The 20,471-nt window shown below is 42.9% G+C and overlaps 1 non-coding gene across 1 annotated transcript; it reads left to right on the forward strand.

Annotated features, from left to right (window-relative positions):
- The first annotated feature begins 7,039 nt into the window (after positions 1 to 7,039).
- On the forward strand, positions 7,040 to 7,121 carry trnas-gcu. Its single transcript has one exon. It is a non-coding gene; the product is annotated as a tRNA-Ser (tRNA).
- Positions 7,122 to 20,471: the final 13,350 nt, after the last annotated feature.

The raw sequence follows: 20,471 nt of genomic DNA on the forward strand, positions 1-20,471 counted from the left end.
AATAACCAATGTCCCAGCTGAGGCAACAACTGCATTTTGAAGGCCGACCAGTTAAGATATGAATACAGCACACTGTGTGTGCATGTGTGTGTGTGTGCATGTGTGTGTGTGTCCGTCCGTGCGTGTTCTAGTCTTTTTTATACAGTATGTCTGTGTGTCTTCACAACAAAAACATCTCTGTGTTCCGTGTTTTAAATTGTTGCAATTTTCATCAACATAACCCACACACTAACTACTGCTTCTTTGATTGCAAGTTCATTGATTTAAGTTAGACTGTTAAAATTGTTGGTCAGCCTTTTCCATCCTTTGGGAAACTAGTGCTGAGCCGCGTTACAACTGAATTGTGTATCTCACAGCTGTGAGTTATCAGAAAGCTATCAGGTTTAGCTCTGTGGGCATGAGCAACACACTGTGACCTTCCTTCCTCCACATCTGACATCTTACCTTGATTATTCACACCAAAATAATAAATACCTGACCCGAATTGATCACAGGAATATTTCAGCCGATAAACGTGGAAGTTGCTCTTTTTTAACTGACAATGTTGAAGTTGAGAATAATTACTTTTCACGCCCCTTTCCAGTCAACTTTGAACACAATGGAACATTCTCCCCTGTTTATTTCTTGTAATTGGAAAGTTCCTCATGCTTGAGATTCCTTACTCCTTTGATGTATTTGTTCTGAGGGGAGAATTGGGGTTTCCCTGTTTCTAAAGAGCAGACAAGGCATATTTCATAGTTCGCTATTGTTCCACATCTATGGTGCAATTAGAAAGTAACATCTGAGATGATTTCACATATCCTAAGGGCTTAAAGGGATTAAGTTGTAAGATAACAAACTACCGATATAGGAGGAGTCAGAAAGGTTCTTTAATTGCAAATTGTTTGTAAACCTGAACTTTATTCTGGGGCATTTATCATCCAGTAATCAAATGTTAAAAGAAGTCAGCTAAAGCTTTGATGGATTCATCAGACACACTTTGATGTAAATCAGAATCGAAATTTTTTTCTCATCAAAAAAGTAATTTCTGTTTGTCTGGAAGAAGGAAACTAATCTAATTAGACACTTCAGCAAAAGCTGAAGCAAAGAAAGGTCTCATGTAAAGAAAGACAGCAGGAAATCAAGTGTCAGTGTTCTAAAAGACAGGCATGGAAAACATGAATATCCTTTAAGAATATTAAAACAACTGAAGGCTTATCATGCAAATGGTCAGAAAATAAATATATTTATGTGTCTCAAACATATGCCTTAAAGTTCCCATCCATGGACCATGGATCATGGTTTTATGAATCAATACAATTAATGAGACACCCACCTGGATATCTCATGGAAATGAAATCGATTTCCAAGCAGCGCACGATTAGAAACAGATTTATTTTGACCATCAATCTAAATATAAGGTTTATGGAAACATGCTTTATCCTTAAGCTATCCACAAGATTATAGGTCATTTTCAAATAATAAATAGATTTTCCAACAAATTCAACATACAAAGCTTACCTATAATTAGTACATCCTTAGGTTACGCTGTCACAGTTAGGAGCATAGTTTTATAAGCAATGACAAAGAATTATGGATAAATAACTTTCAATGAAAAAAGGCGGTGGACCAAAACGGCAGTCTAGAGGACTATGGGACTCCCAACTGCCTGACTGCAGTGATGCTATTCCAGATACTACAACCTGCCATCCTGAAAAGTGAAAAGCAGCTTGTTAACTGTTGGATAGGCCAGTGGTACCACATGGAAAGACTCTGTTCCTTTCAAGGACCAAGTATTCAGTATTGTGAAATATTTTTTTAAATAATGTTTGTCTTTGATATAGGTTAAGTATTCAATTTTTACACAATTCAGAAGATAATTTGAGTTTGTCTGACTATGATAGCACAAGAAAGTACATTGCTATCTACTTCTATCAAATAGATGGTTTCTATAAAATGACTCATCCTAAAGAGTACTATTTACTGCTCCTTATGTCAAAGGCACTTTCTAAAATGCATGTATTGTATAATCAGTTACAGCCACTATAACTAGGAATGTATGATTGTATAAACACAGCAACGAAAATGTGTCATGAAATATTACTTCTGCACACGATTGTTATCATGGCCTACGTATGCACTAATCAAGCAGGGATGTGCAGAATAAGCAAACACGTTCACCTGAAACATTTCCCCAAGGAAATGATCCCTGTGCCTATACTGTGCATGCTACAGGGATATTCTTATTGTCTGTGGGTAATAAACATGACTAATTGCTCCAAACTTGGCCAGGTCCCATGATATGTGCCCTTTGCGTCTTGCTGCGAGCTTAGTTAGGTGCTTCTCATCCTTCTGATTTTGTACACAAACATCACATTTTCTACTCACAACAATCCTGGTCAATTAATTATTCATTGGCAAGCCTTCCTCTGCTTGGTGCGGTGCATACAAATCTATGCAGTAATGACCTATATTGCATTTTAGGATAGAAACACAAGAGACTTTTTCATCTTCGGAGCCTACCAGGATCTGAACGATTCCCTTGTGTGACCTCATCCCTGACTGTGTCCTCACCCCATTATCAAGAAGTGACCCAGATTTGTGAATCTACTTTTCAGTAGTTCAGAGCCAAAATGGAAATAGTCCCTCATCAGTAGTCTTTCACTCTTGTCTAGATGGTAAATAAAGGAGCCAGCAGGGTAGCGATCAACTCCTACTGATTGATCAGAAGAAAAGCTTCCCTTGAGGTAAGCTTTAAATCTCGTCACAGTCTTCGATGCTTCTTCCAAAACACTCTCTCACACACACAAACACACACCTGCTGAAAAGCCGGTGACAATCGGCTGCAGCCCCCACGGGCAGGTTGGAGTGGGAGTTTTGTTTTTGTGCATAAGAGTGTGTGAGATCAGTGGTAAATCCAATGTAATCTCCATCTAAGCTACAGACCTGCTCCAAAACCCCCTCCTGAGCGGGAGGTGGGCCGTTATGACTGGGCCTTTCATCCAGGCGAGGGAGATTACATCTGAGCAGCACTCTCCTTTCAAAGTTCGGCTTCGAGTTCAAACAGTGTTTTATTCCAGTCACATCCGCATGACGGAGAGGCATCACAGGTCTTTCAAAACCAACACTTATATAATCTAGAGAAGAGACCTACATTTCTCAAAAATAAACTGCACAACTGGGTGTATTAGTCACAACTTTTCCACCTTGAGTAACACCGAGGATTGATGAGAAAATAAGTTTGAGGTAGTGGAAATGTATGTACCATTCACTCACTTGGATTCAGAACATATTCAAAAGTCAGGCAAATACTAGACAAAGCTCTATACATCTTGCATACCAAAGCACTTTGTAATATTATATTATTTTTATTGACTTTTACCAACACTCATAATCCCAAATCATATTCACTTTCTACACGGTCTGATGGGCCCCTGGATCTGATGTGATAGAGAATAGATTGATCGTGTACAGGGGCACAGGGAGACAGCGACAGACAGGCGCTCACCAGGGAGCACCCATGGCCTGCTGTATTGATGGGAAGTCTTTTTTTTTCCTTCTACGTGAATAATGACGGAGGCCTGTCGCTAATGATTGATGATGGAGCAGAGCAGCGGTCGGAGGGGTTTTCTCTGCTTCACTGCTCATCTGTCTCTGGAACAGCTGTCATGCGTCTGCCAAGGGGCTGAGGGTGAGGCAGGTCGCGAGGGATTCTCAACCACGCGTGGTCTCCCCTCAGACCGACCGACAGCATCGGAACCGGCTGTCGAGGGGAACTCGGGCTCAGCAACACCATGTGGAGCTGCCCAGGTCTGTTCACTGACTGTTACACCTAGCAATGAGTTTTCTGCGGTTTTAGTTACAATTGTTCTGTTATGTCCAATTAGTCTTGTAATCACGCTGTTGTAATTGCAGCAGCAATTTCAGCTTCGACTACAAAGCAACATCCGTCGCAGCACATTGCTTGCATCTACGCTGGGTGATCTTAATCTTTAGTTCTATAATACTTCTTTTGTGTACAACTTTTTAGTTTTAACCTCACTGGATGTAATTGTTAAACTGGTTTAGCCTATTTGGGATTAAGGAATACAAAGAACATGCCGTTTGCATAAAACTTGCAACCATATCCACATGGTAACAATAGTGTGCACATCAGATACGTGCTCACTGTCTGCGAGCTGGGTCGGACTGAATCATGTGGCGCGTTATTAGGAAAAGTTACATCCACATCCTGAAACCCCATTTGCATCTCATTACAAGCCTCATATCTCAGTCAGTTGAATTACATTCCAACAGATTACCTGTAAGAGTGTTTCACAACGTCTCATCAACTCCGTCTCCTCCGGATGCGGCCCGAGTCTCCTCTCGTACCCGAGCCGCGGTTGTGGTTTTCCCCAACATGCCGCCGCTGCGCCCTGGAGTCGTTTAGAAAAAGCTCTGACATACGGGCTTTGTGTTGTGATATTAGCAGTGATAGCAGCGTGACAGCGTTGACGGATGGTATAACGAGAGCGTTGGACCAGTGACTAATGCACAGAATGGGGTGTGGCAGGCAGGTCAGAGATGAGTCGAGAGGACTCTGCTTCTCACAGAGCCTTGAGGGACAAGGCCAGCGACTTGGACGGCGCTCCGAATATGGAGCGTGCATCAGTGACACAGGAACCAAGAGAAATCATCCCCTCTTGTCTGTTAAAACACAACAAAGCACATCTCTCCTTTAGAGAGTGTGTGTATCTCTGACATGGGGACAATGGAGCAGAAAAACTCATTAGCCTTGCATATACTGGGTCTTATTTGTCACCTTCTGGCAGCCAGCTACCTGTTCTCACCGAATACCCCCAGGTTGCTGGTGCAGATTATTTCTTTGTCTGAAGGGAGAAAAACAAATTTGTGTGTGAAGCTTTTAGTCTCTTGGCTGTTCCTCTGATGGCTCTCTCACAAAGCAGTGCTGATGTCAGTCCATTTAACAATTTGCAGGATGTTTTACTGATGTGGGAATATTAAATGTTAAACTATAAAAAATGTATTCCCCTTTCTTTCAAAAATTTTCTATTTTTTCTTGTTCACAGACTTTTTTTTTTCTTCTTGCTGCCAGGTGTTACAGAGAGGCCAGATATTTCAAGTTAAGAGCACTGGTTTCTGAAGGAGCGCTCATGAGAGATTCCTGTGTAATTCCACCAGGCAGATGAATAGAATGTCTTCGTCTGCTGTGCTGTCAATCCAGTAGCTTTGAAGTGTGCCAACTTCACAAGAAACCCCAACAGAAAGGGGAGAGGAGATGTGGGTGTGGATCTGGGGAGAGAGAGTTGATGTCTGTATTCAACATGAGAACACGAGAAGTGTTTCTCCTCTACTTTTCAGCACAGACTTTATTTATGGCTGTAATGTACAGCTGCACTGGCAGAGGAAGGGAAATGTGCCCAACAGCCTGTCAATATAGAGCTATTGCAAACACAAAAAGTTGTTTTTATTAGAGTTTGTAGGCATTCAAATCTGTTTGTGCAGGTTGCGGAAACATGAAAGAAAAGGACAAGTTAGAAAGAACAGTTCACAACCTACCATCTGCAGTACACATGCTGCAGGCTTCAGTTTCTCAACAACACCTCAGACAATACTGTTCTTAAAAGGTAAAAATGACTAATATTTCAATAAATTATCGACATTTTATTATATATATAACATTTTAGTACATTTGTTTCTCGGTAGAACACAGCACGCTTTTCACTAAAATATTTGAGCCAACTTGCAACAACACATTCAGTTGTTGCACACTCAGTCAGAATCACAATGATTGCCTGTCAAACAGCATACATGTGAAAAGGCTTATCTAATATGTCAATACAAATATGCTAGTTTTATAGTGTATAAAGTTGTGTTTGAACTCCAACTGAAAACACTTGTGTGGAATTTACCTTTCTTTAAAGCTGGAGAGGAAGGAGAGCAAGACTGACTAAAAGACGTTTTATCGAATATACCAATGGATCCACAATGACATATTTGCCAGCAGGAAAATCCTGGCATTTAACTTCCCAATTGACAGTTCAGAGGAAGCAGCACAATACAGGGTACAACAGCATGAGCTGCTATTAATATTTGACATTTCCGTCTTTGAAATAAACACTGTTTGTTTTGCTTTGTTTTTGATTTCTTCCTCTCTGAAATGAAACAACACTGCATTTTTCTAGAGAGGCTGAGAAGGCACACAGCAAATTGAAGGGCACAAATAATCACCTGCTAACCCTGAAAGAATGGATACAAATGGGAGTCTTAGTCCTAAATACTCCTTATTATTATTCTTTGCGTTAGAGTTAGAGCCATTGCATCAAGTGTGGTATTATACTGAGGTAAAGTAGCAAGCCTCTTTCATGCTCTGTACAGTTCAGAGTAAGATTCATACTTGACCCACTACAAGGTGCCCCAATTACAGTCCCACAGTGTCCTTCACACCCACCAGAAGTCATAACAAATCACTGAAGTGAACAAACAGTTTCTCGTCGTCGGTCTAAGCCTGAGTGAACGTTTTCTACTATTTAGTGTCATTAGGACAGCCGGCATCCCTCTGCCATTGGGGAGCCTCATCCCAGGGCCTCCTGTGAACCTGTCGGCAGCCTGGTTGATACATTTAGTCATTTAGCAGACGCTCTTATCCAGAGCGACTTACAGTAAGTACAGGGACATTCCCCCCGAAGCAAGTAGGGTGAAGTGCCTTGCCCAAGGACACAACATCATGTGGCACGGAGGGGAATCGATCCGGCAACCTTCTGATTACTAGCCCGACTCCCTCACCGTTTAGCCATCTGACTCCTGATACCTCTGTTAAGTGACAGAGGTGGACTGAGACAGACTCGGGGGAGTGGCGCAGGGCTGCAGCAGAGTGAATTGGAGGGGCTGAGACTGTTTCCTCCTTTCCCAGGGCTCCTGGGCACACTGGATGTACAGATTATAGTGTTGAGATGAAGACAACAGCACTTACTCCAGGCCGAGTTCGCGGCTGTGCGGTTCAGTGGGAGGTAACGTGGCGAACTGTCGCATCGGTCCAGAGATGCCCAGAGCCCAAAAAGACGAGGTGGCCGAGTGGTTAAGGCGATGGACTGCTAATCCATTGTGCTCTGCACGCGTGAGTTCGAATCTCATCCTCATCGGCAAGTTGTCTTTATGACATGTCCGCCTTATCAAATTGAAATTCTTCCGTCCCTGAACTCTTAGTTCTCCTACTTAGTGTTCCTCCACTACCTTTCCAATAACTCTTTGATTCCTTCCTCAGCTCCTAATTTTGTTCCTTTCACAATTGTGCCTGTCGTCACCTGCTTTTCTCCATGTTTTGTGAAATGGAAGGTTTTTAACTGCCGTGGGCCCCAAGGTGACCAATCACGGGGCGAAGGGGAGCTCGAAACAAGCGTCTCCCCCGCGGTGACAGGGTCTGTCTCTGTGAATACATTCCAAGCCAAATAAAAGGACTCGCACACACCCGTGATGGCCAATTTACAACAGAAAGACCCAGTATGTAGCTGTGATAAACAAATACAGCCAGAGGACCAAATGAGAGTTTGCGATTCACCTTCTCTTAGATAACCGTGACTTAATGACGGGGCCTGTGGAAACCGCACTTGTTCACAGGGTGAAATGGGATCCCTCCCTGAATTAACAAAGAGAGAGAAAGAGAGAAGACTGGAGAGAAAAAAGGGTGAAAAAGAGGGAAGTAGAGAGGGAAGAGAGGGAAATAAACTGAGGATGAGAGTGGATGAGAAGGAAGGGAGAGCACGTGGAGGTGGGGGTGGGGGTGGGGGTGGGGGGGGTGAGGGCGGTGTGCCCCAGCCCACACCATTTCAAACGGAGAGCTACAACTAATTGGATCTAGATCCTTAAAATTCCAGTCAGAGAGACACACAGCTTAGCAACCTGATGTGTTCCTCTCTCCCGCACTGTCATTTAGTATCCCTCTCAAACACGGGATTCAGGTGGATCTTAGTGGGACGCTGAAAGAGGGAGGGGTTTCCATGCTGCTAATGAAATCATTTCAGTTCAGTCAATTCTACACTTCCTGCCTACTCACTCAATTATCCTCCAGGTGGCCCATTCTCACCATTCACCCAGGCCTAGCTTAATGGGCTGCCAACTCCAACTCAGGCCAATGTTACATATTTTCTGCATATGTATCTGCCAGTTACTATTTTTGCAAGGTGTTTATCATGCGCCTGGTTCTGGTCTCCACCCCCAGTCTTGCTCCAGCTGCCAACAACTTGCCAGATCTGAAATGTCTCACTTTTTAATTTCACAAATGTTTCTGGCAGGAAACACATTTCACAAGGTGTTCCATTTTAGCATGACCCCAAATGAATAACAGGGTTCAACAAACCGACATTCACACATTCTCTTGAATCCAGGGTTGACATGGCCCTCAATTTCAACTTCTCTAGTTAATGGAGCTTAATAGTGGTTACACTATCACCAACCACTTATACTGTCTATCTAAATGGGAATATACAGCAAAAAAGGACAATAGTTCAGTTCAGTTTGGCAGCATTTGACATGAATGTCACTTTAACTGCCATGTAACTACATAGCAATACCTAGTGTGTAACAATATTGTAGATACAAATGAACTGCCATGTGGGAACCATTTATTTCTAGTTTTTACATTTTCCACAACCCAGATTTGTGGGTTTCTGAAAGCTACTCATAGACCCAATGTCAGGACGGTCCACCTGAGGAGATGAAGTCACACAGGTAAGGACAGTGACCTCATTTTGTATATTCACAAGAGACAGCCGACCGTGAATTGACGTGCCACCAATTCAAATAGGTTTTCCTGTTTTTCTTTAAATAAGAAGGTTTGGGTAAACAACTCACAGCCTGCTAAATGTATTTGCCTGTTTAGTTGCTTTGTTGTGTATAATGGAGAAAAGCATGAAATCAACTGTTCTAATCTACATGCGTCCTAATCATGTTATTAGCATACGCAAACATGATTTGGCATTGTGTTATGGTTTGCCAAAACATATCCTTCAAATAGCTTTATTTTTCAAAGTATGTTTTTTCATGTTTGATTACAAACAAAACAGTTGGCCCTCGTTGCGTTGTTTTCACGGGATTAGGAGTTGATTGGATGGAAATGTTGAGTGGACGCCAAAACATTTTTTATTTTGATTTACAAGAAAGTACACATAGACTGTCTTTAAAACTCCCTCATTTGTTTTTGAGCATGTGTTTGGGCTACCCAGGGAGCTCAGTAAAGAGAGGATGGCGCTGACATCAGAGCCCATGTGAGACGACCATCCTATCTGTATGGATAATGAGAGAGGAGGGATTACGCTATTTCTGTCCCGTTTACCCAAGTGGGTCAGAGGTATGTGAAAATGAGTCTTATCACAGAGAGAGAGAAAGAGAAAGAGAGAGAGAGAGAGAGAGAGAGAGAGAGAGAGAGAGAGAGAGAGGAAGTGTGTGTGTGAGAGAGAGAGAGAGAGAGAGAGAGAGAGAGAGAGAGAGAGAGAGAGAGAGAGAGAGAGAGAGAGAGAGAGAGAGAGAGAGAAGGGAAGTGTGCGTGAGAGAGGGAGAGAGGGAGAGAGAGAGAGAGAGAGAGACTGGCCTGCCTATGTTCTTATAGCCTTTCATCAGATCTTATTGCAGTATTGATTGATAATGGGCTGAAGGACTATATTTGACCCCCCTCTCGTCTGAGTTGATATGAATAACACATCCATTTTTTCATGTGGCAGACCTTATCTCTGTTTTGGAGCAATTCACGTTTTCCCTTCGTCAAGATGAGCTAGCTGATCCTTTTGATTGACTTCCTGTTAGCGTCCTAATTTCAGGCATCGCGATGGGACTCCATTTCAAGGGGATTAATAGTTACTTGGAATTCCAAGCAAGACTGAAGGCTCATGGTGAGGGAATATTCCTAGCAGGTCGTATTAAATCCCTTTTGAGTGAGCCATTGACTTTAATTTAATTTTAAAAAGAGATAAAAGACACAGGTGGATAAAAACGTGAATATAATTCAGGTCATCGTCGCAGACAGTATGATAAAGATTGTATTCAAAAATGATGGTTTTCTGACCATTTTGGTTTATGAATCTTTGAAGAGATACTGAAAATAGGTCTTTTGATCATTTTATTACTGTTCCATTTTAAATTCTAATAAAAGGAGGAAACTGTTTTAGGTCCTTTTAGAATTTAATCTGACTAGGTATATTCTATTATTGATTTTAGTTCCTGACAAGCTGATTTCCTTAAAATGTTTTAAAGTCATACAATCTTAAAACTCCTGTTTAAACGCAACTGTCAGTCAAGACAATCCCCCAAATCCCACTGTTTACGCTTCTGTTTGTTGGTCAGATTTCCATTTTATTCATTTATATATTTATTCGTTTTTTTCCCCCCTGAAGTAAAAAACATCTCATCTCTGGGGGGGGGGGGGGGGGGGGGGCTTTGCACCACACTGAGGATGCACATCCTTCACCAGCAGCATCTCCACACAGGCTCACGCATTTCAAATTAAAATCACACCCTCTTCCTAGGAGAGGAGGATACAGGTCGCACATGGGTCGGCTGCTCATCAGTTGACATCAGCAAATATCTTTACAGTTGGTCTTGTCAAAAGGATACAGCAGAGATGTAAACATTTCGGGGCAGTTCTGCTTCTGAGAGTTTTGTCTTTTTGGGGGGGGGGGTTCTGGGAAAAAGTGCTGCGGTCCAACGCTGTACATTTTTACCGCAGAATATATATTCTTTTCTGTTTCTACATTTCTGCTAAGATGTTCTAAACACCCACATTGAAAGTCCAACTTCAGTCCCGCTAAGTCACTGAACCCCAACAAGACACTATTATGAGACATGAGGCTCGTCCCTCAAAGCACACTCCCTCATTCCTCTCAACACAAAGATATCCTCATCTGCCTCGCTGTTCCATTCAAGGTTTCCTGTTCATTCAGGTCGTCTAAACCCCCGTGTAAGGTTGGCTACAAACAGAGAGCCACACTTGAGTGTTAGAGAGGGAGGCTGAGCCATGAAAGAATGTTTGACAGAGGTGAGGTAGCTCATTTTGTCCACATAAAAGGTTTCCTCAAAAACATTTGTTTGTTGTAGAAGAGCTAGACAACATTTGCTGATTAGGACGATCCTCCTCCAGTTGGTCTCCTCTGAGCTGAAGCCTGGACCTTCTCCCCTGTGATCCACTGGGACTGTTTGTTACTCTATTTAAGTGAAGTTCTGACAAGGGGATTAGCCAGGCTAGTTTAATCACTTTAAAAAAGATAACTTTTAATTAGTTTTTACTGCCTCAGACAATTGGTATAAAAATCTGATGGTCTGTGTCTTGGTCTGAACATCTGAAATACTATTAAACATGTGTGAAAAGCAAGCTCATTCTGGCTGTCAGGATTTTAGAAGAGGATAAGTGAATATGAAAATAATGACAAAAATTCTATGGGAAATCAAATCTTTGATCTATTTCATCTACTTCATTTATAACTTTAGTTCTGTCTTACAACTTGCAAAGCAAATCCGTTAACAAACCACCAGAGACAGATCGTTAAACAGGTCCTAAAAACGTTTGGCTATTTTAAATAGTCTTTAGACTGTGGGTCCTAGAAATGTTTGGCTATTTCAAAAAAAGGCCTATTTTACTATTTTATTTGGGTCTCAAACCATTCATTTTGTAAGATTTAAGAACGATGTGCATTGGTATACACTGGTCTGGTGGGGAAGCAACAATGATGCATATAAGGCACCCTTATATATCTGCAGACAGTTGGGTGTGTGCATACTGCTTCAGTTGGTGGTTGTAATCTGCAGTCCCAAGACGATCCACTAGGGGGTGCACATTCAGTGTCATGGCCATAGAGTGGAGGGCCAAGGTGTACCTGTTTTCAGTTGTGCAAACAAATACATTTCATTCACTAGATCAATACATTACACTATCCTTGTCACAGTATTTGGTTAAAATACAAAATCAATAAAAGCAATATATTATTTTTAAACTGATGAATGTGAAATGTACAATCACACAGAATATCACACTAGGGAACAAACTTGGAAGCAGAATATAGTTGAAATAGAATTTAAGAAGACTTGGATGCATCTCTTTGCAAACAAGATAAATTGAAACGTTATAATTTGCAAATTGAGATGTCTGGAAATAGTACTGTCAGCCAAATCAGTCGTTGGGTTAGTTAGTGGAATGAGAAAGAAAAAAAAAAGAAACAAGTTTGGCACACTGGCCGGTCCTCTGAGATCCCAGCATAATCTCATTTTCTGCCTCCCAGGTTCTGAAAGAGGACTCAATAAATATGTGATGAAAAAAAAAAATTAACACCTTCCCCCTCTGAAATCCTTGATCTCCAAAGGAAATTAAATGGGTTAAAAATGTATGCTCTGTCCTACAAAGAGAAGACTATGCACAGTCTATATACGTGCGGCACGTGAGTCTAATGAGTGAGTCTAGGCTAATCTCTCTCTGCTTCTGGAGAGAGACAACTTTCACCACAAGGCTCAGATCCTGGCCCTCAACAGGAATCTCAATCTTTTTATTTTCCCGCACAGATACAGCCCAAGTCATTTCAGAATCAATTAGAGCCGGCGCCCACCCGGTCCCATGTGCTGCGGGGATTAGTTAGCCACTTGTTTAGCGGCACTCAGCACTGCCTGTTCTCAGCTTTACACGGTCAGCCTTACTTTACACATGCAGCATGGAGAGGCAATTGGAGGCAGAGACTTCAACAGATGGTGAACAGACACGGTTAAAACGAACCTTCTTCTTGTGTCTCACTGTCAACACACACGCGGCCAAATAACATCCCTTTCGGCGCGAAAGGAGCACAAGGAGGGCGTCTGTCGTAGAATCTCGGTCCGCAATCAAGAGACTCGTACCTTTTTTTTCATGAATTCTGTATTTTGTGTTAGGATAAATTCTTTGTGAAAACGGATTAGCGGATTACAGAGCTGTGACACTCGTCTCCGATTCGGAGGGGGTCAGGAGTTCAGCTCTGCCCGGGGGAACCGGACTGCTCGGTCCCTTCCAAAGCCTGGCCTGTGATTCTGTGCCAGTGAGGCTGGGTTGCCCACCAGCCAGCCTGAGTAAGAAGCTTGGTGCATGGCAGGCGATAAAGACACCCTGCTGTCGGTCGATAATAGAAGTGGATCCTGGGTCTGAGTGACTGTCCAGATTCTCTCCTCAGACAAGCACACACTCTGCCCACATGATCGGGTGAGAGGACCACTTGGTTTGACATGCTCTATCTTTTCTATCTGAGTTTCGATTTAACAGAACTTTAAAATAAATTCAAGGTGCTTGTTAGCTGCTGTTTCTGATTCTGGCTGGAGAGATTTGGCTTTTGGCCTACTGACTGTAATATTGTTAATATTGTTAAAAATGTAAACATACTTGTGCAATCACTGCCTGTTTGTGGCTCACAAGACCCATGTCTCCATTGATGCAGCTCAACATGGCGGCGAAGGCGTTTATGTATTTATTCCTAACAAACCCGAACCGCTCATCCAAATGTGGCATTGCACGTCCTCGGGTCCTGAGCGACACACAGGCCGTCCTTTAACTTCAAACAACTTCTGATTCCCAAGATAATCGACTTGCGCACACACAACCTGAAAAACGTTAGATAACGATCCAAACTGGCAGTCTTGGACAGTGTTATGAGGGAGGTTCTATGTTTAAGTATGCTCTATTTGTTTTTATTAATTTATTACATAAGTGACAGTACCAGTACATTTAAAGGTGCAACCTACATAACCCAACAATGGAGCTTAGATTTAGCATGTGTTATAAAATAAGCTAACATTATGAGTCAGAGGCATCTGCAAGTTTCCTATTATGTGTGGTTGGCAAGCATTGAATACTTCATCCTTTAAAAGTTTTTATCTGTAGGTTTACTCATAGCTTTCTAGCTGAAGGGCAGACCAGGCTTGGGGGAGGGTGTGAGATGTTGCCCATACTCAGTAAACTGACTGGAGGAAGGCCAATTGACATGGATACCATCGCTCCAATACTGATGGATTTTTCCATTTGAGCTCGTTATTGACTGTCTCTCAAAGTGGGTTTTCTGAGTGCTGTGTACCGGCATAAAGGATGTGTTCTGTGAGCACAGCATGGGATGTCCCTGCCTGGAGACCCCAGGAGGGCTGCTTTACCACGGGATGTTAAACAGCAGCGGACTACCCGCTGGTTCAGTTCTTGGAGCAGAGCACCCATGGCATTTGGGGGAAACAAGGGAACCATGCTACAATCTGACACAGCACCATGTTCACCGAATCTTTCAGCGTATCTGACGTACATCCGGTGTTGTGTCGTGTCTCGCTATGCGTGCAGCCACATTCTGTTTGGAAGACACTCTCCGTCTAGAGTAGGTTTGCAAGTCTATTTAGTTTCTCAATCTTGATTGCGCAAGGCTCGACTGAATTGAAGCGCCACTCGGAACAGTCAATTAGCCTGGAGCACTTTCAGTCAGTCAACATGTTGCTGTGAGGTTAGTGCATTAATCACAGCTATGCCAGACGAGTTCTGAACTTTAAGCAGGGTCTCTCTCTCACAGACAGGCACTGAGAAACGGAGCCCTGCAAACAATGACCGTTCCATTAATACAATTTAACCCGCATGGCTCAAGGAACATCCATTAAAAAAAAATTACCGACACCCCAGCTGGATTTGACATATGGCAATTTGTGAGTATTTCAATTTCTACAAATTATTACGCATGGTTTCCTTCAGGTAAATTGCAGTTTTCTCTACCCTGTGTTTAAGCTGTGTGTGGTCCCATAGCCAGCCCATCAGTCAAACAGTAGCACAAGCTGTTTACTATTCTTCTCATCTAGAGACACTTAGGTTAAGGAGCTGTTTTGGCTTGAGGTAAGGCTTAAACTCTTGAAAAGAAGGAGCCACCTGCTAACCATTGTTACCCGAGGGCAGCCCAGCAAAGCCATTGAAACGCCGGGCCACCAATGATGTGCCTCCACACAGCGAATCCAAACAAAATGACACAAGGATCAAGTCCATAACATTAAACCTGCAAAGTAAATGGTGAGTGGTACAGTATCTTATTATCTACCTGCTGCTCCTCCACACTGGGCAATACCTCTCCCCTAATCTGCTTATATCCGTGGGGAAATGTCTTAAGCTGCACTTGGAGTGCAAATTAAAGCCTTTCCCATGATCCCCAGTATGTGTGATGCCCTGCTTGTATCCTTGGAGATTCCCGTGTGGATCAGTATTTGGATCTGTAAACACCAGCTAACAGACTGAAGGCCTCCTTCACTACCAAACCCAGCTCAGAATGTGACCTCACTCAGTGGGGATCTGTAGTAAGAGCAACACATTGAAAAATGGTCTAAAGAGAATTAAATTGAAATCTGCATCAAAATCTACGAAGGCGTTGGTCAGGTGAACAGTGCCTTCTCTGAACCACAGAATGTGGGTATTTCTAATACTTGTGGTGTGTGTCCCATCTCTTAGTTAATGGCCTTATGAGTCATCTGAAGCCTTGGTGCCCATGTCACTCTCAACATGGCCATAATCTCCCATCACCACGCACTGCAGTTTAGTAAACAGATATATGCTTTGACGAATCAGTCCTCGGAAACGGCCGTGTCACGTCAATCTGATGGTCCCAACTTCAGCCGCCAGACGTCCCCTCAAGAGGCTCATATCAACTAATGAAATCGCGTAGCGGTTGCTGTCAATATTTGAGCATATATCCAGCTGTAGGAACCATGTGGGCTGTGCTGCCTTGATATGGGACCTTGGTAGTGATGTACAGCAACACTGACAAACAGCAGATGAGGCCACACTCATATCTTCAGCTCCAGTCCACTGCACAAGCAGCATATGAGAATCATGACAAGGAAACATGGAATTTGAGAAGTTGTTCAAGGGGCTTCAACTGACTCAAGATTCAAGCACTTCACCAGTAAAAGAAGCCTGGTTTTACGAGGCAGCAAATATACATAGACTTGTAAGAAAATAAACGTGTTTCTCCCTTTCACTTCCCGTCTGTCTATTCAGCCCCAGAAAACTAGCTGGGTGATGTCTAACATTTGAATTCATTATGGTACATATGGATCCAATCAGTGAGATGACCACAAGCAAGGACGACCGAATGAGATCCGCTGCACTCTAATGTGAATATTAACTCAACTAATTGGATTTGGTTCTTAAGCCTTATTCACATGGGGATGGACAAAAAGGCAGAGTTATGGACGATCTCTGTTTCTGAGCTGCTCCATGGGATTAAAGAAGAAGGGAAAAAATTAATTGAATTAAAATTATATGTGCTTTAATCTTCATGGGGAGAAAGCCTGGTTGTAACCTTGCGTGAAAAACCCAGCACATTTCATGACAATAGAGTACGAGTTGTGCTAATTGGTAATTTGTGAACTTGACACAATTAGAGAAGCACATATCTAAAATGTCATCAATATAGTTACAACTTCCCATGCGGAGCAGAGTATGGGAGGGAAAAAAAAACATTATTAGAGTGTAAGTGAACAGCAAGGATCTCAAACAGTATGACATACAGTATCATGCAGAAATTAAACCTAAAGATAGTTTGTGTGTGGGTGATGTGTAACATGCTCTCTTTTAGCACTGACTGAGGATGGCTATCACCTCAGAATCCCATGCATTTACATGTTAGCTAACAATTTGATTTCCCACACTTCATAATGACACAGAACAAAGATATTAGGCGTTGACTGACACTCCTGCTACACTCTCATTGTGTGCCAGTACTTTGACTGGAATGCTGCGTAATCCATAGAGCACCCACACTAAGGGCTTGTGCGTTCAACTTTACCATATACATTCATCTACGAAGTGCACAACCTGCCCTTCAATTATACCCATTTTGTCAGAATGTTCTGTTCCGTAATAAAGATATTACCCTCAAAACTTTAGACTTCCTAACTTCAGAGTTCAACTAAGATGAAGGAGTCAGACAAAGTTGAGCGCCATATCTTTCTCCCACAGCTCAGCTCTCATTAATATCAATTTCATAGTCGCGGCCCCAGGGCAATGCTTCCCTAAAATGTGTGTTAGGTTTGCAGCCACATTTCAACTGACTTCCTCACATCCAAAAAGTCCTTAAAAAACACTAACAAGGTAAAAGAGGATCGTCTTGTGACTGTTTGACCACATACAGTTTCACAGTAATGAACTATTAGTTAATATAAACAGATTTATATGTGTCTGACCTCAGAGCAGTTTATGTAAACAGAAAACAACATAAATGAGCTCTAACCTTGATGGCTTTGGAAGGAAACGATAAAACAATAAAGCGGAAGAGAGTGTTTGTATCCATCCTCCCTGACAAAAGGTCATCACATACCTGCAGCAGACATGCACTGTAGTGCCTCAAGGTGAATAATACATGTGGAAAAATATAGCAAGGAATGGATCGGTCAAAGTGCTGAAAGTTCATGCTTCCACTGTAGAAAGTATTGCAAATGTGGATTTCAGGCTATGGGCATTCCTCCTTTGTGTGAAGCAGTCATCTGCTGTGGTGAAAACCCTCAGCCTCCCTTCTCCAGTGGTGAAAACCCTCAGCCTCACTTCTCCTGTGATGAAAACCCTCAGCCTCACTTCTCCAGTGGTGAAAATCCTCAGCCTCACTTCTCCAGTGGTGAAAACCCTCAGCCTCCCTTCTCCTGTGGTGAAAACCCTCAGCCTCCCTTCTCCAGTGGTGAAAACCCTCAGCCTCACTTCTCCAGTGGTGAAAACCCTCAGCCTCCCTTCTCCAGTGGTGAAAACCCTCAGCCTCACTTCTCCAGTGGTGAAAACCCTCAGCCTCCCTTCTCCTGTGGTGAAAACCCTCAGCCTCCCTTCTCCAGTGGTGAAAACCCTCAGCCTCACTTCTCCAGTGGTGAAAACCCTCAGCCTCCCTTCTCCAGTGGTGAAAACCCTCAGCCTCACTTCTCCAGTGGTGAAAACCATCAGCCTCCCTTCTCCAGTGGTGAAAACCCTCAGCCTCACTTCTCCAGTGGTGAAAACCCTTAGCCTCCCTTCTCCAGTGGTGAAAACCCTCAGCCTCACTTCTCCAGTGGTGAAAACCCTCAGCCTCACTTCTCCAGTGGTGAAACCCCTCAGCCTCCCTTCTCCAGTGGTGAAAACCCTCAGCCTCCCTTCTCCAGTGGTGAAAACCCTCAGCCTCACTTCTCCAGTGGTGAAAACCCTCAGCCTCCCTTCTCCAGTGGTGAAAACCCTCAGCCTCCCTTCTCCAGTGGTGAAAACCCTCAGCCTCCCTTCTCCAGTGGTGAAAACCCTCAGCCTCACTTCTCCAGTGGTGAAAACCCTCAGCCTCACTTCTCCTGTGGTGAAAACCCTCAGCCTCACTTCTCCAGTGGTGAAAACCCTCAGCCTCCCTTCTCCAGTGGTGAAAACCCTCAGCCTCACTTCTCCTGTGGTGAAAACCCTCAGCCTCCCTTCTCCAGTGGTGAAAACCCTCAGCCTCACTTCTCCTGTGGTGAAAACCCTCAGCCTCCCTTCTCCAGCACTCTCCGGGTCAATGTTGCTCTTTTTCTGTCCTTTTATATCACAAGTGCTTTTAGCAAAGATTCATATTTTGACAGCAGTGCCTGCTGTGCATTCCAACGTGGTTGCCATGGACACAGTAAGGTTAGAAAACGGGGGGAGGTTGCACGTTGTGCCTCCTAGCTGCCATTTATCCTGTCGGAGATGGATCTGACTAACGGGGGAACATGTTGGGTTTTTTTGGTCCTGAAACCTGTGCAGCTATGCAGGGCTAAGGCTGTGTTGCTGTGAAGACGCTCTCTAAGCTCCAACTGCCAGGAAAACCAAACAGATTCACAAGCAGAGAGATCCGGAAACACATCTAAGACTTGCTTTACAGGTCACAGCAAAACAAGCAAAGCCACGCCAACTTGACTGGGAACCCCTCTGTTTCGATGCTGCTTGTCGGATTTGAGTTATGCCTCGGTGGTTGGGTCACAGATTACTAATAGTTTGCACTTGGGATATTTCATGTGTAATAATATGGATAAAGGTAGATTTTCCCCTTTCAGTTCCTGCTTGAATGCTGCCTTGAACTCTGTTGTGATCCATCATTAAAAGGGAATTCAAAGGAATAGAGGATTAAAAAATTATATCTTCATCACAAGCCTCTAACGCTGTGCAATCTCTGCTGCTTGCCAATGAATGCTTACCCTCTCAAAGGACCTGTTTCCATTTATATCTGTCCCAGAGAAATCTCTGTTTGAGTCTTACCCACTCATCCCCAAGTGACTATGGCATAAGGTGAATTATTTCGCTTTTTCTCATTTAACAATGACAGTTTGCACTTGATTTCACATTTAATTGCAACCTTGCAAATGCGCAGAAACACGTAATCTAAAATGAGAGCATAGTGAAGGCTAAACTACAGGATCTAATCTTTTTTTTTTTTTTCATTATGAGATATTGAAAAGAAGTCCTCTGGAATAGGTTGCATGGCATGTAATGATAGCTAATTTAGCCTCCATGATGACTGATGGGATAAAAACTGGTTGAATTGAGATCAGAGTGGGATACATTTTGATGGACATTGAAGTAGAGAACAGAACTGCAATGCTGATTATAGGGTTTGAGGTTCTGTGCTAGTTGGTCGTGATCTATAGTGGAGACAGTGCTTGTTACAGTGCTACAATACTACAGGCCTTTCATGTCCATCCCTTGAAATTATCCAAATATGTATGTTGCTGTTTCTTTGTGAAATACTGCTCTGACCTTTATTTTGAAGGGTAGAATTTAGTGTAAGTACTTTGTGTCCACCCATACACCAGGAAACTGCAAATGAGTTGGAATGGGTCAAAAACTACAACATAAGAGTAACCATGGAGACACTCTGAAAATTCAATGTTGGGAGGAAGCTTGAAAGAATCAAGGTTTAGTAAAGACAGACACTTGATAAAAAATTGCTTTTTGCCCGATAGACTTCTATATGTCTCTGAATTATTCTTTGTGTTTCCCTGACCTCGATTCCTTCGTTTGCAGCTATGATTAGGATCCCCAGAGGAATTGGCTCTGATGCTGTCTGCTGTGAGCCAACAAGGCTCAAGTTCTCTGGGCTCTCTGGAGGCAATGGATCCCTCTGGATGTGGAAATAGATTTTCAAGTCTGGCTCTAATTGTAGCTGGTCAAGGTCCTGCCTATGTCATGGCACCATTTTCTCCAATATTCACCCCAACATCCAAAGCTGCAATTAGTTACTAAGACATAAATGCATCATACCAAAACTTCTGAATATGAGTCTCTTTTTAAAAGTGTACGCAATCTCACTCACAAACTTACAAGGTTACAGGGTTTGTGCTATACTAAGCTTAATGCATTGGAGGTCAGTGAAACCATTAGACCTCTAGACTAAAAACAGAATAGGGAAACGTGATTCTCAGGGCTGTGATGAATGGCCTCATTATAATCTCATGTGAAATGCACATGTATTTTAGGCAGAAATTGAAGCATTGTTTTATGGGCTCACTTTCAAAAACTATGCATA

Source organism: Hypomesus transpacificus, chromosome 6 (assembly GCF_021917145.1).
Source record: "Hypomesus transpacificus isolate Combined female chromosome 6, fHypTra1, whole genome shotgun sequence".
In the NCBI taxonomy this organism is placed as follows: domain Eukaryota; kingdom Metazoa; phylum Chordata; class Actinopteri; order Osmeriformes; family Osmeridae; genus Hypomesus; species Hypomesus transpacificus.